Source organism: Triturus cristatus, chromosome 11 (genome assembly GCF_964204655.1).
Source record: "Triturus cristatus chromosome 11, aTriCri1.1, whole genome shotgun sequence".
NCBI lineage: Eukaryota > Metazoa > Chordata > Amphibia > Caudata > Salamandridae > Triturus > Triturus cristatus.
The window spans coordinates 944565904-944581455 of record NC_140594.1 but is presented as its reverse complement, the minus strand read 5'-3'; positions in this window follow the sequence as shown (position 1 = coordinate 944581455).

Genomic DNA, 15552 nt, shown 5'->3' with positions numbered 1-15552 from the left:
GAAGTTGTGGATTTCTTTTGGAGAAAGGAGTATCAAGCAAGAGGTGCTCCTCATATACATATGTTGTTATGGGTCAAGGATGCCCCCAAATTTAGAACAGATTCAGATGAAACTGTTTTGTCTTTCATTGAAGAGTATGCTACATGTGCTCTTCCAAATAGTAGAGAAGAGAAAAACTTAAAACAACAAGTCTTACGATTTCAAAGCCATAGGTGTGGAAAATACTGTCGACGAAAGTACAAGTCAAAGGATAAGTTCTACACCAAATGTCGTTTTGGATTTCTACGTCCTGTATTAGCCAAAGGAAGAGTGAACAGTTTTATGTCAGCTGTACGACATACCATCACAAGAAAGTCTCCGAAAAACACCTACAACTTAAGAAAAAGCGAAGAATCAAAATACATAAATGACTACAATCCAATTATTTTATCCATGTGGAACGCTAACATGGATATTCAGTATGTTGCGGACAATTCCATTGCTGTTGCTCGATATGTAACGTCTTACATTACTAAATCAGAAAAGACTGAATTGAAAGAAATGTGGGAAGAGATTTCTCACGAGAAGAGTCTAAGTAAGAAATTAAACAGTTTTAGTTTGAAGATGTTATCGCATCGTGAAATTGGAGCATATGAATGTTCAGATCGGCTTTCATCTGCAAGTCTATATTCCAAAAGTAGAAGAATCATTTGGGAGTGTCTAGGTCTTGCAGGAATGTGAAATCGGGTACTGAAATCTGTTCAAGAAATTGAATATTTAGCAGAAAATGAGCCAGAAAGTGCAGATATTTTGAAAACCAATATGTTGAACACACACTATCCAAAGAGAAGTCATCATCTTGAGAACATGTGTCTCTATGAAGTGCTGCAAAACTACACTTTTAAACGGAATATAACAGAGAACATCAACTATGGAAAATATGGAGTGATTGGTTCCGAAGGATGTCTTGTGAAACAAAGGAACGGAAATTTAATTAATCACAGAAAACTGAGTTGCGACACTGCTGACAAAAGGGAATTTTACTATTTAGCCCTTTTGCAAATGTTCAAGCCATGGCGTTCTGAACTGGAATTACTTGGAGATTTTCCCAGCTATGAAGATTCATTTAATGCTTGTAAAGATAGCATACAATGCAGTGCTTTTGCAAATTATGTGAAAATGTTGAATGATGGAATTGATCAAGAAGCTACAATTGCAGCTGAGATTGCTAGAGACAGTTCTCAAGACAGTCAAAGTTCTGCTGTACTGAGTCAAGATCCACTAGGACAACCAATTGTTGAAAATGAAGCAGCGATTGCAATGAATGAGGTGGAAACAGCAATGTATCAAGCACAAGAAGATGCAATACAGTTAGGAAACTTGGAAGAGCAACTAAATGTTGAACAGAAAGAAATATATCAGCAAGTGAAAGAGCAGATTGACCATGGATTACTTCATGAAAAGAAAGGATGCTCATGTACATCATTTCAACCTATCCGAATGTATATGAGTGGTCAAGCTGGAACAGGAAAGAGTTTCTTAATTAAAGTAATCACAAGGTATCTGCAAAAAAAAACTGAGTCGCATTTGTCTTGTGTTGTCACTGCTCCAACTGGGTTGGCAGCACATAACATTAAAGGAATTACTTTACATCGTTTACTAATGCTGCCAGTAGAGCATGAGAACAAATTGGAATACCACAAGCTATCTGGAGAAGCTTGTTGTGAAGTTTCAAGAGTGCTGAAGAAAATGAAACTTCTCATTATTGATGAGGTGGTCATGGTTTCAAACTTGATGCTTGCCTTTGTGCACTTAAGAATGCAGCAAATTCTTAAAACAGAGTATGACGTGTTATTTGGAGGAAAACACGTCATAGTTTTTGGAAATCTACTGCAACTGACACCGGTAAAAGGACAACCGGTATTTAAAACACTTGCCCATGAAGATACCAGAAAGTCTCTTGGCAGTGTTGATAATGTGAACATTTGGAGTAATTTTGAATACAAGGAACTAACAACAAATATGCGACAGGCAAATTATGCTGAATATGGAACTATTCTTCAAGATATAAAAATTGGAATTCTATCAAAAAAAGGGAAAGAAGCTTTGGAGAGTCGATTACTTTGCAATGTCTTTCCAAATGAAAATGCAGTTGCTGCAAAAGTGTACGTGGAAATTGCTAAAAAAAAGTCAGTGATTTGCTTAATGCTGACCCTGCGTGAGTGTTCAATATTCAACGAAGAATTATTAAAATTGGAAAATGAAGAAATTGTGAAAATGGAAGCCATCGATAAAATACTACATGAAGGAATCACTATTATTTTGACGGGTACGTTGAAATCAAAACTAGATTGTTTAGAAAAAAAAATATCTAAAACTGCTGGTTTGGAAAAGACACTGTATATGTGTGTAAACTGTCGGGTAATTTTAAGGCATAATTTGGATGTAGAGAAAGGTTTAGTTAATAGTGCAATGGGCAAAGTGGTGGATTTTGTGAATTATCAGAAAAAAGAAGGAATTGAATTTTTAAAAATTAAATTTGATTAGATTGATGAAGTTAAAGAAAGTGGTCGTTGTGCAGTCCGTTTTTTGCTTGTTAAAGATTTGTATGTCCGTAGGAAACAATTTCCATTTTCTTTGGCATATGCAGTGACTATTCATAAATCTCAAGGATTAAGTGTAGAAGTGCATTGGTGAACATTGGATCTACTGTATTTAAAGAGGGTATGGCATATGTTGCTTTGTCGTGAGTCAGAACATTATCTGGTTTGTTTTTGATCGATTTTGATGAGACAAAGGTTTCTGCAGATGCAAACTGTGTAAAAGAGTATAATAGGTTAAGAAGGGTGTATGCTCCAAATTTAGGTCAATATCCTGTATTTGAAAAGCGTATGGTTGGTCGAAAAAGAAGGTTAGAGAATATCTGTTCTGAAGGTATCAAGAAAAGAAAAGAAGAAGATAATGTTGTGATTGCAGGTAAAAAGAAATTGGACACTGTTGAAGAGATTGTTGGTTATCATTCTGAAAATAGTTCTGGTGTCAACTGCTATGCTAATGTAGTGGTTAATGTTGTTTTTTATCTGGAAGGTTTGCAAGCACAAATTATGCAGAATCGGCAAAAAAGATTTTGTTGTCTGTTGCATTCTGTTTATGAAAAATTGACAACAGATAGAAGTAAAATACAATCTGTTTCAGATGTTCGTAATCTTTTGGATGTGTGTTCTGGTTCTACACAATTTACACAAAATATCCAACAAGATGCTCAGGAATTTTTAATGTATATGCTTACAATTTTTGAAAATGAAGGTGTAGAAATAGAAAATATTTTTGGCCTTTCTTACAAATGGGAACATTATTGTGAAAATTGCATGTATACATGTACCACCAATGTAGACACTGAGAGATTTCTGTATTTAACATTACCAGACTGTAAATCAGTGTCTTTCAATAAATTAGTGAAAGGTGCAATTCAAAACATGGAGTGTAGCCAATGTAAATCAGAAATGTTATCCACATTATTTTTAAGAAAATATGGAGAATACATAATTTTAATGATGCAACGTTGTACAGCTGACGGAAGAAAATTGGATACTTTAATAAAACAATTTGTAGCAGCACAACTATCAATATCAGGAAGGACTTTTGTAGCAATTGCAATAATTTTCCATGATGGTCCTTCCACCACATCTGGGCATTACACTGCCTATCTAAAATGTGGCAAAGGCTGGACACTCTGTAATGATGGCCAGTTGGTTTTCAAACAACGTTTGCCTAGTGAATTACCAAATTCCTACCTAATATTTTTAAAGCCAAAGTTTTAGGAAAATAATTCACTCTCTGAGGAATTTATTATTATAATTTAATAGGACTACCATTGGACAATTTACATAAAGAATAAGTGCTAAAATACCATTTGGCCTCAAGGAAAGGTATTTTTTTGAATTATGGACTTTTTGGTGGACATCTGTTCGGTGATTATTTTAATGCGGCAACATTTACAGTTTTTATAAGTTAAAGTTATAAAATTTTGTAATCTGTAAGCATTTCATATATGTATGATTTGTATTTTTTGGTATTTTACTGAGAATAGTATGTTGGGTTTTTTTAAACAATCTTTCTGATTGTTTTTGTTTTGCCCGCTGGTAAGTGATGAGTACTATTGAAATCACTATTTCTAGTGAAATTCAATATATTCTGAGAACAGCAAAAAAGGCAAAGAAATTACTTTGTGGACATTATGTTGTGTTGTAAAAAATTTATTATTATATGTAATAATTTTTTTTTTCTTTTCTTTCACAGATCCAACATTTAAAATAAGCAATTTTTAACAATTTATATCAGATCGAAAAGCAGCAAAAAATGAATATAATTTTTTATTCATATTACTGTAAAGGTAAGTTTAACTAAGTCTGAATATGCAGAATGAAGAGGCCTGCAAGAAGCTGCAAAGTTGAAACACGTTTCTAAAAACACTCTGTTTATGTATTTTTGAAATCTGACCATAATCAGATATCATGTGACCTGCAAAAAAAGAGATTTGAGGGGTTCATAATATTTCACCTTTTTAGCTATTGAAGCACTGCAATCATTTCAATCATTCTTCTTTGAACATCTTTGCAGACAAAACTCTGTGCTTACTTTTATCATTCACTACGAATTTTAAAAACGGAAATATGACAGTTTTTGTAAAATAGTTATTGTGTAAGATAGTGTTTCATATTTAGAAAGAGAGGAAATGGCACTCTGTGCACTTTTTATACTCCATGTAAATACAATCTCATCATGCAGACCAGTTTGAGTTGATAGGGTGTTCTATAAGTGTTGTTGTGCATGATTCCACTGAATTCTCATAGAACAAGACATATGTCTAGATTTATCACAAATCATAAATCTCGATATGTGTGTGAATGCTGTACCATTCTAAAATTGGTGTAGGAAAGCACAACAAGGAAAATTGTTTTCATTTATCCACATTTTTATTTCTTCAATGCATGTTGAAATGTTCAGCATACATTGAAGGAGAAAAATGCATTTTCTCATTGTTTTTGTGCAGGAAGGTGTGTCTTCCTGCAGAAAAACAAACAGCACATGACACAGATATCCTTGCACTATGGTGCAAGGGTGCCTGTGTCACTACATAGCTGCAGTTTAAGCAGCCGTGCAGAGAAAAGCATAGACTTGCAAAATATTTATGTACATATGTTGCATCCCTGTGCTTCGGAAGTACTACAGCACACTGCAGTTAAAGAGGTTACTGTGTGATGCTGCAGCACTTCCTCATAGTTCTGCACTTATACATTCACCATACGCTACTAATGCATTCATTCAGTCAATTATGTACTACTCATACATTCAACTAATCTTTCACACACTAACAAAGAAATGTAGTTATTTTTTTAAACCAGGAAAGTTTTTTTTTTTTTTTTTTTTTTAATTGTGTTGTACTTTTTGGAACAATTTTGTTATTTTTCAAAAGGAAAAAAAGACAACAGGAGGAACAAAACAGTTAACTTCTCCAAAAAAATAATAAACACAAGTTTAGAACTTGTGATTTTGCTGTGCTCGGCAGTCAAGGTCAATTGACTGCTCGCCGTAACATAGCAGTTTGTTGCACTTAATGCAACTTATTTTCAGTTTTCCAAAATTAGGACGTATGTCCGGGTGACTGGATATGGATAAAGATGGGACGAGCTTACCTCTGCTGTGATGTGCCTTTGAACTTTGTCCCGGTGAGGAGTGAGCTGTTAGTTTTGGACAAACTGTGGAACTGAATAAATGACGGCGGTCCAGCCGTACACAGCGCACCACCGCCCGTTACTTAGGGCGGGTCTGCAGTTCAAGGATTGTAGAGCCATGCGGAACGCCGGGAGGCAATATTGATGTGTATGGGGATGCTTCGTTTTCATCTACCTTACTATGGGTTTTGAATATATTTATGCTAATTGAGCGGCATTGATAAGTTGATTGTATTACTGGGACTGCATTGACCATCATGCTTTGCTTTACCATGTGTTACAACAAACAAATGATGGACGGAATGCTGACAATGCAGACATTCTCCCCCAGTCAAGAGATCTGGGTTAAATCCATCGTTCTTTTGCCCACTACGCCACCCCAGTTCAGACATGGCCATATGCAAATCAGTCTTGACCCTGTGCCTCATGGGAACAGTCCAGCCCGAACTGCCAAGCCATGTCTTCCCTGGACCGGAATCAAGCATCCTAGGACTGGTTTCTGGCTATCAGCCGTCATCAGCCAGGATAGCTTGACTCCAGTGGCGTAGTGAGCACGGGTCCCACGTCTGGGAATACCCATCCCACTTAGGGCGAAAAGCGTTACAACAAACAAATGATGGACGGAATGCTGACAATGCAGACATTCTCCCCCAGTCAAGAGATCTGGGTTAAATCCATCGTTCTTTTGCCCACTACGCCACCCCAGTTCAGACATGGCCATATGCAAATCAGTCTTGACCCTGTGCCTCATGGGCACAGTCAACCCCGAACTGCCAAGCCATGTCTTCCATGGACCGGAATCAAGCATCCTAGGACCGGTTTCTGGCTATCAGCCGTCATCAGCCAGGATAGCTTGACTCCAGTGGCGTAGTGAGCACGGGTCCCACGTCTGGGAATACCCATTCCACTTAGGGCAAAAAGCGTTACAACAAACAAATGATGGACGGAATGCTGACAATGCAGACATTCTCCCCCAGTCAAGCGATCTGGGTTAAATCCATCGTTCTTTTGCCCACTACGCCACCCCAGTTCAGACATGGCCATATGCAAATCAGTCTTGACCCTGTGCCTCATGGGAACAGTCCAGCCCGAACTGCCAAGCCATGTCTTCCCTGGACCGGAATCAAGCATCCTAGGACCGGTTTCTGGCTATCAGCCGTCATCAGCCAGGATAGCTTGACTCCAGTGGCGTAGTGAGCACGGGTCCCACGTCTGGGAATACCCATCCCACTTAGGGCGAAAAGCGTTACAACAAACAAATGATGGACGGAATGCTGACAATGCAGACATTCTCCCCCAGTCAAGAGATGTGGGTTAAATCCATCGTTCTTTTGCCCACTACGCCACCCCAGTTCAGACATGGCCATATGCAAATCAGTCTTGACCCTTTGCCTCATGGGAACAGTCCAGCCCGAACTGCCAAGCCATGTGACACTCACTTGAGGATATTAAAGAGGATATAAAGCAAACCTAGCGCAGTCTGATGAGAATTTGTATCTTGCTGCTGCCCGTGACCAAGGAAATTGTTTTCTGAAACGCGTTGGGCAAATTTATGGATAAAGATGGGACGAGCTTACCTCTGCTGTGATGTGCCTTTGAACTTTGTCCCGGTGAGGAGTGAGCTGTTAGTTTTGGACAAACTGTGGAACTGAATAAATGACGACGGTCCAGCCGTACACAGCGCACCACCGCCCGTTACTTAGGGCGGGTCTGCAGTTCAAGGATTGTAGAGCCATGCGGAACGCCGGGAGGCAATATTGATGTGTATGGGGATGCTTCGTTTTCATCTACCTTACTATGGGTTTTGAATATATTTATGCTAATTGAGCGGCATTGATAAGTTGATTGTATTACTGGGACTGCATTGACCATCATGCTTTGCTTTACCATGTGACACTCACTTGAGGATATTAAAGAGGATATAAAGCAAACCTAGCGCAGTCTGATGAGAATTTGTATCTTGCTGCTGCCCGTGACCAAGGAAATTGTTTTCTGAAACGCGTTGGGCAAATTTATGGATAAAGATGGGACGAGCTTACCTCTGCTGTGATGTGCCTTTGAACTTTGTCCCGGTGAGGAGTGAGCTGTTAGTTTTGGACAAACTGTGGAACTGAATAAATGACGGTGGTCCAGCGGTACACAGCGCACCACCGCCCGTTACTTAGGGCGGGTCTGCAGTTCAAGGATTGTAGAGCCATGCGGAACGCCGGGAGGCAATATTGATGTGTATGGGGATGTTTCGTTTTCATCTACCTTACTATGGGTTTTGAATATATTTATGCTAATTGAGCGGCATTGATAAGTTGATTGTATTACTGGGACTGCATTGGCCATCATGCTTTGCTTTACCATGTGACACTCACTTGAGGATATTAAAGAGGATATAAAGCAAACCTAGCGCAGTCTGATGAGAATTTGTATCTTGCTGCTGCCCATGACCAAGGAAATTGTTTTCTGAAACGCGTTGGGCAAATTTATGGATAAAGATGGGACGAGCTTACCTCTGCTGTGATGTGCCTTTGAACTTTGTCCCGGTGAGGAGTGAGCTGTTAGTTTTGGACAAACTGTGGAACTGAATATATATATATATATATATATATATATATATTACCTACTGGCGGTCGCCAGTAGGTAGATATAGTTAGGACCCTGTTTCCATAGGAAATCCGCAACATTCTATTTGGAATAACTTTGGCGCCGGTCGACGAATCCTCGCGAAATTTTCAAAATAGGTGGGGCGCTACGCTCCGCTCCTACCCTGAAAGTCTCGGGGGGATTCGTCAAGCAGGGGCCGAGAGAAAAGGGGGGTCCCAAAACACGTTTTCCCCATGCATTTTTCCATAGGACCTTTAAACACAGCTACAGCCCGAACGGCTGAACAGAATTACTTGAAATTTGGCAGAGAGGTAGCCATAAGGTCAAGGAAGTGCCTTTTGCAGGTCTGGTGTAAATCTGTTCAGTATTTCCTGAGAAAATAGCATTTAAAAGCATATATATATGTGGGCGGAGCCTAACCACACATCTCATCCTGAGATCTGATTGGCTGTCAGCACTTCATCCAAGAAGTGTTGGCAGCCATCTTGGGACCAATATACATGATAGCACCTCATTAAAAAGCATTGCAGTTAATAGAAGGTTTTAAGACTTTAGTTACATTATAAATCATTTGTTGATGGTACCATACTCATTTTAGGAATTGTGGTATGTTCTAAGGTGATTTCACCATGTGAAAAAGCCTTCTGCTGGGATATCATGATTGAGAGAAAAATATTTTCTCATGCTTTTACCACAGAGGTTTGGAAGGTGATCTATAGGCTAAACTGAGAGCTTATTTTCTGTAAATTCACATTATCTTTCTCAGTCATGTGAGAATGAAGTCTGACATTCTCAGTAAAACATGTACATCCAACAAGGGCAGAGACTGTCAGTTGATTCCTTTGTGTTCTACTGCAGCTTCCCAGAGTGTTCCAAAGAACTACTAGAGCGCTAACAGTCCTACTTATGATAAACGTATGGCACACCTTAAGCCATCTTGCTTGGATTAAAGTGGTAACTCTTAAAACATTTAATTTAAAAAGGAACAAAATGAGGGGGTTCATTTTTCCATAAAAAGTATGATTAGTGCTGCAGAAAGAAAAATTAGGGCACATTTTGAGTGACTTCTCAAATCCTCTTCTATTTCATTAAAAAATTCTGACATGCAGACTGAAACATGCACTTTCAATACCAGCAGCAGTTTTCCCTGGTGAGCAGTAGCTTTACTACAGTAATCTAATGAGCAAAAAGAGTGCTAACATTCTGAATTTATGGCAAATGTGTGACACATCTGAATGCCTTCTTGATGGAATCAAAGTAAAAAACTGAAAGTATTTCCTACTGAGGAGACTGCAGTAAATGAGGAAATTAGGAAACTTCATAACAAATAAGTCTCCCAAGATGGCCACCAGAGACAAAAGAGCCCAAATGTAGCCCAAATATCACCCAGATGTAGCCCAAGTATAGCCCAATGACAGAATGTCCCAGAATGTTCTTAAAAACAACTAGAGTGCTTACTGTCTTCATTATGACAAAAGTAAGGCACACCTGAAGCCATCTTGATTGGAATAAACTGGTAACACTTAAAACATTTAATTTAAAAAGGAACACAATGAGGAGGTTCATTTTGCCATAGAAATTATGATTAATGCTGAAGAAAGAAAATGAGGGCACATTTTGAGTGACTTCTCAAATCCTCTTCTATTTCATTAAAAAATTCTGACATGCAGACTGAAACATGCACTTTTAATACCAGGAGCAGACTTCCATGGTGCAGTAGTTTTACTACAGTGATCTAATGAGCAACTAGAGTGCTAACATTCAGAATTTATGGCAAATGTGTGACATATCTGAATACCTTCATGATGGAATCAAAGTAAAAAACTGAAAGCATTTCCTACTGAGGAGACTGCAGTACATGAGGAAATTAGGAAACTTCATAACAAATAAATCTCCCAAGATGGCCACCGGAGACAAAAGAGCCCAAATGTAGCCCAAAATCACCCAGATGTAGCCCAAATATAGCCCAATGACAGAAGTGTGCAAAACACTTATTATTTTGTGTTTTTGCAGTGTTATATAGTGCAGACTTGTCAGGTATTGGAGTGCTTTACATGAGCATTGGTTACATCACACAAGAACAAATTCATTTTGGTTGTAGACATGGGGAGACTAAGTGATTTGACCAGAATCACAGAATGTCGAGCTGAAGCAGAAACTTCAACCTGGTTCCCCAGTTGCAAAGTCTGCAGTTCTGGAAGTAACACCACATCCTCTCCCCTAAGTGCAACATTTAATCAAGTGGTCAACTGGATAAAAAAACATAAAGATAACAAATAATTTAAAAGTGCTTTGTCGCTATTTGAAAACTCAGAAAATATGTCCTTATTTTAGTCTTTTAGAGCACTAACCATAATTTTGATGCCAATAAGACCCTCTCATATATGTAATTTCTAAAGGAAATGCTCTAGGTATTACAGTTTTGATTACATCAAGATGATGTCAGGCGTTCCACACTTTTGTAATAAATATAGAATGTTAGCAATCTAGTTGTTCATTAGGATACTGTTGAGAGGCAGAGGCCAGGGGCACGGACTCTGAAAATTGAAGGCAGGTAGGAGGGTGCAAAGGCAACAATTTAACCACACTGAGCAGGCAGGAAGGGCCGTGGAAGCACAACAGACTATGGAGGGCAGTGGAAAGGGGGGCAGGGGCAACAAACCAACAATACAGGACTTGCAAGAGAGGCTGTTGGAGGGAAGATCTATTACGGGTCAAGGAAGCTAGGGGCGGTCCCCAGATCCCCGGGAGCCACCACAGAACTGAGCAGGAGAGTGAGTCAGGGACAAAAGGGGCACCTTAATTTGAGCCGGGGTGCCTAGGAACGCTTGCTCCAAAAATGAAGAAAACAGACATATGAGACATGGAATTGGAGGCAGAATACAATGGCAGTTTAATGAGAAGATGCAACTTCAAAGAAACCGCAGAATAGAGACATAAAGTACAAAATACAGAATCCAGATAATCATACAGCTGTCATAATATTCTCTGTATCTCAATTAATGTACTGACAGAGAGAGAGAGAAAACACATCTATAAATGCATCATGAGAAACAAGTTACACCAAGGAAAATGTTACCTAGGAACACTCACGTTTACTCTTAGAGCAAGCATTCCTGCAATTACAATACAAAATCTTTTAAATGCAAAAGTAAAGAGAACAATGGTTAAACATAACATGACATTTCATATAGGTAAAATAGAATAAGATACTTCAAGCAAAGCAGAGCAAGACATTTTAAGCAAAGGAAGACAAGAGCTCCCAGCTCTTGGGGAAAACCTGCACTGCCTGTTAACCTACATACAGACGGCGAGGTAGTCCGTCGATATCTGTGGGTGCTCCCTTTTTATATCATTTTGTGGGCTCCTTTGCACGCTACATCTACCTACGTATGCTACCCAAAAGCTTCGTCTGCAGATTTTACCAGACATTTCGTCATTTACCCACTTAATGCTGACAATGGACTGGGTGAAAAGGTCAGTCTCTCAGGCCAATCGCTTATCGTAAGTTCCATAGAGCAAGCAGAAAATAATGGGTATTGTACGGGAATTCAATATATTCATGTATAAAATCTCCTCAGTTCTCCTAACTTGACGCTCTGCGGTTGCCACTTCCTTAAAAGCGGGAAACCTGCCCAGGAAGCAAGTACCAGTCCAGGATGCAGCCTACTGTATGTCGACAGCTTCAGGGGGATGTTGAACTTTGATACCGAGCACGGAGCACTCTGGTAGGGTGGGGGCTACTAGTTTGGATCAGAAGGCCTCGCAGACCTGCCTTCAGACTGCTATACACTAAAATTGCAGAGCTATGGTCAATTTAACAAAGAGGCCTACATATTGAACAGAAGGGCCTACACAGGGGTTTTATGCTGGCTGAGTGGTAAGGATGTCTCAGGATAATTATATAGCAACACAGGACCCGCTGGTCAATTTAATACGGCCTACAAATGCAGCTGGCAGGGCAAGGACAAGGGTCTCATACTTCAGGTGTGGACAGAACGGGCCAGGGGCCCCCTGTGATACAAAATCTACCCTCCTTCAAGGCTGTGGCAATGTAATAGACCATTGTGGGCAGAAGGAAGAGGCAATGGTAGTACAACCATACATGCCAACAGACCCGATTCAGCCAGGAAACGTCCAATGTTTTTAAGCTCAAATGGGCTTTATTTGATCTGTCTCCTGTCTACAATATCCTCTTTTTCAATGTAACTCAAAGGGGAAAATCAATACCCCAGTTTTTTTTCAAAATCTCCCTCTTACCAAGTTAAAAATGTTCGCAAGTATGGTACATTGGATCATGGAAGGAAATGGGATAGGGACATGGACTTGGATAACAGAGGACAGGAGGGACATGGAGAGGTGCACCAAACTGACCCTGCAGGGCAGGCATCAGGGTTTGCAGCAGCACAATACACCACACAGGGCATGCAGGACGGGAGTGCAGCACAACAATCCATAGAAAGCAAGAGGGAGGGGACAGGACCATGCACATGGACAACAGAGAACAGAGGGGCAAGAGGCAATGGTAGCTAGCTGACCATAATGGACAGACAGGAGAGAAAGCTGCAGTATAACAGACCATAAAGGGCAGGAGGGACGGATCAGGGGCATTACAATGGAACAGACAAGCCAGGAGGGAGGGAGTAGGGCTGGGGGCAAGGGGGCAGGGCAGGAGCAGCAAGATAGCCATGGAGGTCAGGCAGGATGGGCACTAGAAGCAAGACACACCATGAAGAGCAACAGTGAGACTGTGATGGCATACACACAGACCATGGAGGGAAGGTGGGAGGGGGTCAGGGGCAGCTAACTGACCACACAGGGAAGGTGGGAGGGGCCATGGCAGCACAGAAGACCATGCATGGCAAGTGGGAGGGTTAGTGGCAGCACAATGGCTATGATGGGCAAGAAGGAGGGTGGAGGGGCATGCACAAAGGACGATGGAGGATAGAAGGAAGGGTCAGGACCTGTGCACAGACAAGAAAGTTCAGGGGAAGGGACCTCACAACAGACCACACGGGGCAGGCAGGAGGAGCAGTTGCAGCACAACAGACCAGGGAGGGCAGAAGGGTGTGGCAGTACAATTGACCATGTAGGACAGGAGGAAGAGGATAGGGGCATGGCATGTGGACAGGCAGGGTGGAGGTGGCAGGGACAGGTTACAGTCATCTGACAATGCTAGGCAGGTGGGAGGGGAGTGGCAGCTCAACAGAACACTCAGAGTAGATAGGAGTGGCAGGTCCATGGGACATGGTGGGCAAAAAGGATGGAGCAGGGGCATGCACAAAGACATCGGAGGGCAGGGGGAAGGAGAATAGGGGCAGCAAGCTAAGCACAGAGTTTAAGCAGGAGGTCAATGATGGGGCATAGAATTGGGCAATGGAGGGCAGGAGGAGTGGACTGGTACATCATACTAAATTGAGGGCAGTGGCAGCACATCAGACCATGCATGGCAGGAGGGAGGAGGCTAGTCCATGGATTCACACAACAGAGGATAGGGAGGAAGGGGATGGGGCAGCAAGCTAACTGTTCAGAGAAGGCGGGTATTAGGAACTTTATTGTTTTTAAAACATTGTATCTGTGCGAACTACTTAAAATATGAACAAGTATGCAGCATAATCTCACTTTTATTCAGGAAGAAGAGGACGTTTGTGACTGTGACTCCGGGCTCACTTGGCAGAAACACCCCCTGACCCTCCACCCCCTATCGCAAAATGTAATGCCCGTGAAAAGGGTAGGTGAACACAGTGTTATATAGAACATAGTCCTGAGAGCACGATTGAAAATGAAAACTAGATATAGTGTATGGTATAAACTATGCACCAAAAAGTGTGATATAAGATGAACCGGGCGTGAAATATAATATGCAATACATTGTGCGCAATGACAGATTCATGGGAGAGCGCGAGATAGCACAGGCACTAGCGCGTGCTATGCGATATGCGCCTTGGAGTGTAATATGCACAGGGCAGTGTTGTGTAACCTAACTAGTCTCTAAAGTTGTAATATAAAATATGTGCTGGGGAGTGTAACGTTGCATATGCACTGTGACAAAGATATGGATCCCAGATTGTAATATGTATGGCATAGCACTGTGCGTTATAACATAGGAATCGAGAAAGGCACGTTAGATGGGGCAATATAACCCGTGCGAAGACAAGTGTGGCATGACATATTCACGGGGTGGTGTTACAGTGCACATGGGCTAGAGAGTGTCATAGCATATGCACTAGCTAGTGGAATACAACACAGAGGTGTGTGGCACTCGGCAGGCAATGGTGGGTGTAACACAGCATTGGGCTCTGTCAGGAGCACGCTGTGACTCTCAAGTGATGTTCGTCCCCTTTCCAGAGAGTAAAATAAAAAGTATTACACATCCGGCAGTGGATGTGTGTTTTATTAACCGTGAGGGGGGTTTCTTGCATAGTTTTTGTCGAATTTTTGTCGAATCCCCTTTGAATGGCTTGGTGTGCATGTGTATTAAATGTGCCCGTCAATAGCTACCCATGTTTGTATAAATAAACGACAAGGGTGTCTACCAGGATTAGGCACGGTAGGGCATCAGACATGTCAGAGCTTCACTAGTGGTGTAAATACATTCCACGTGGATTCATTGCATGCATAGTCGCCTTTTAATGAATATCACGCAAATCGTCATGGTGATAGGTACGTACGGTTTGTCCAGCATGTCCTAGGTGTGTCTATAAATATATATTTTTTTAAAATAATAAAAAACAGTGGCCGGCCCTGGGGATTGGGGTCAAAAAAATATAATTAGGAGACTGGCCCTGGGGGATGGGGTCATCAGGGCCAATAAATTAGAATAAGAAGGGGAACCAAACAGCCCCCCTTCTTAAAAAACTAAAATAAATAAAAGACTGGCATCGTGCCGGAGGCCATGCCCCCTCCGTGCAGCACTCTGCAAACGCGCCCCCAACAGGCATCTCCAGTATGCGCCAGGGAGCTGCGCTGCAGCCAGGTGTTCTGAGGCCAAGCCCCTTTTTACACCTCTCTGCAACGCAGCTCTGTGGCGCTTACTGGAGGTACCTAGTGGTCTAGTTTGACCCTAGGGACCCTTAGGATTCAGGGGGACTTAATCTCTCAACTTAGAACAGCCACAGGGCGCGTTTACACAGTGGTGAAGGGAGGGGACGGGGCCTGAGGTGACGTGTGCAAACACGCACTATGGCACGTTTTAAATTGGGGATATAATTTCCCTTCAATATTGAGGGCCCCTGGGGGCTAA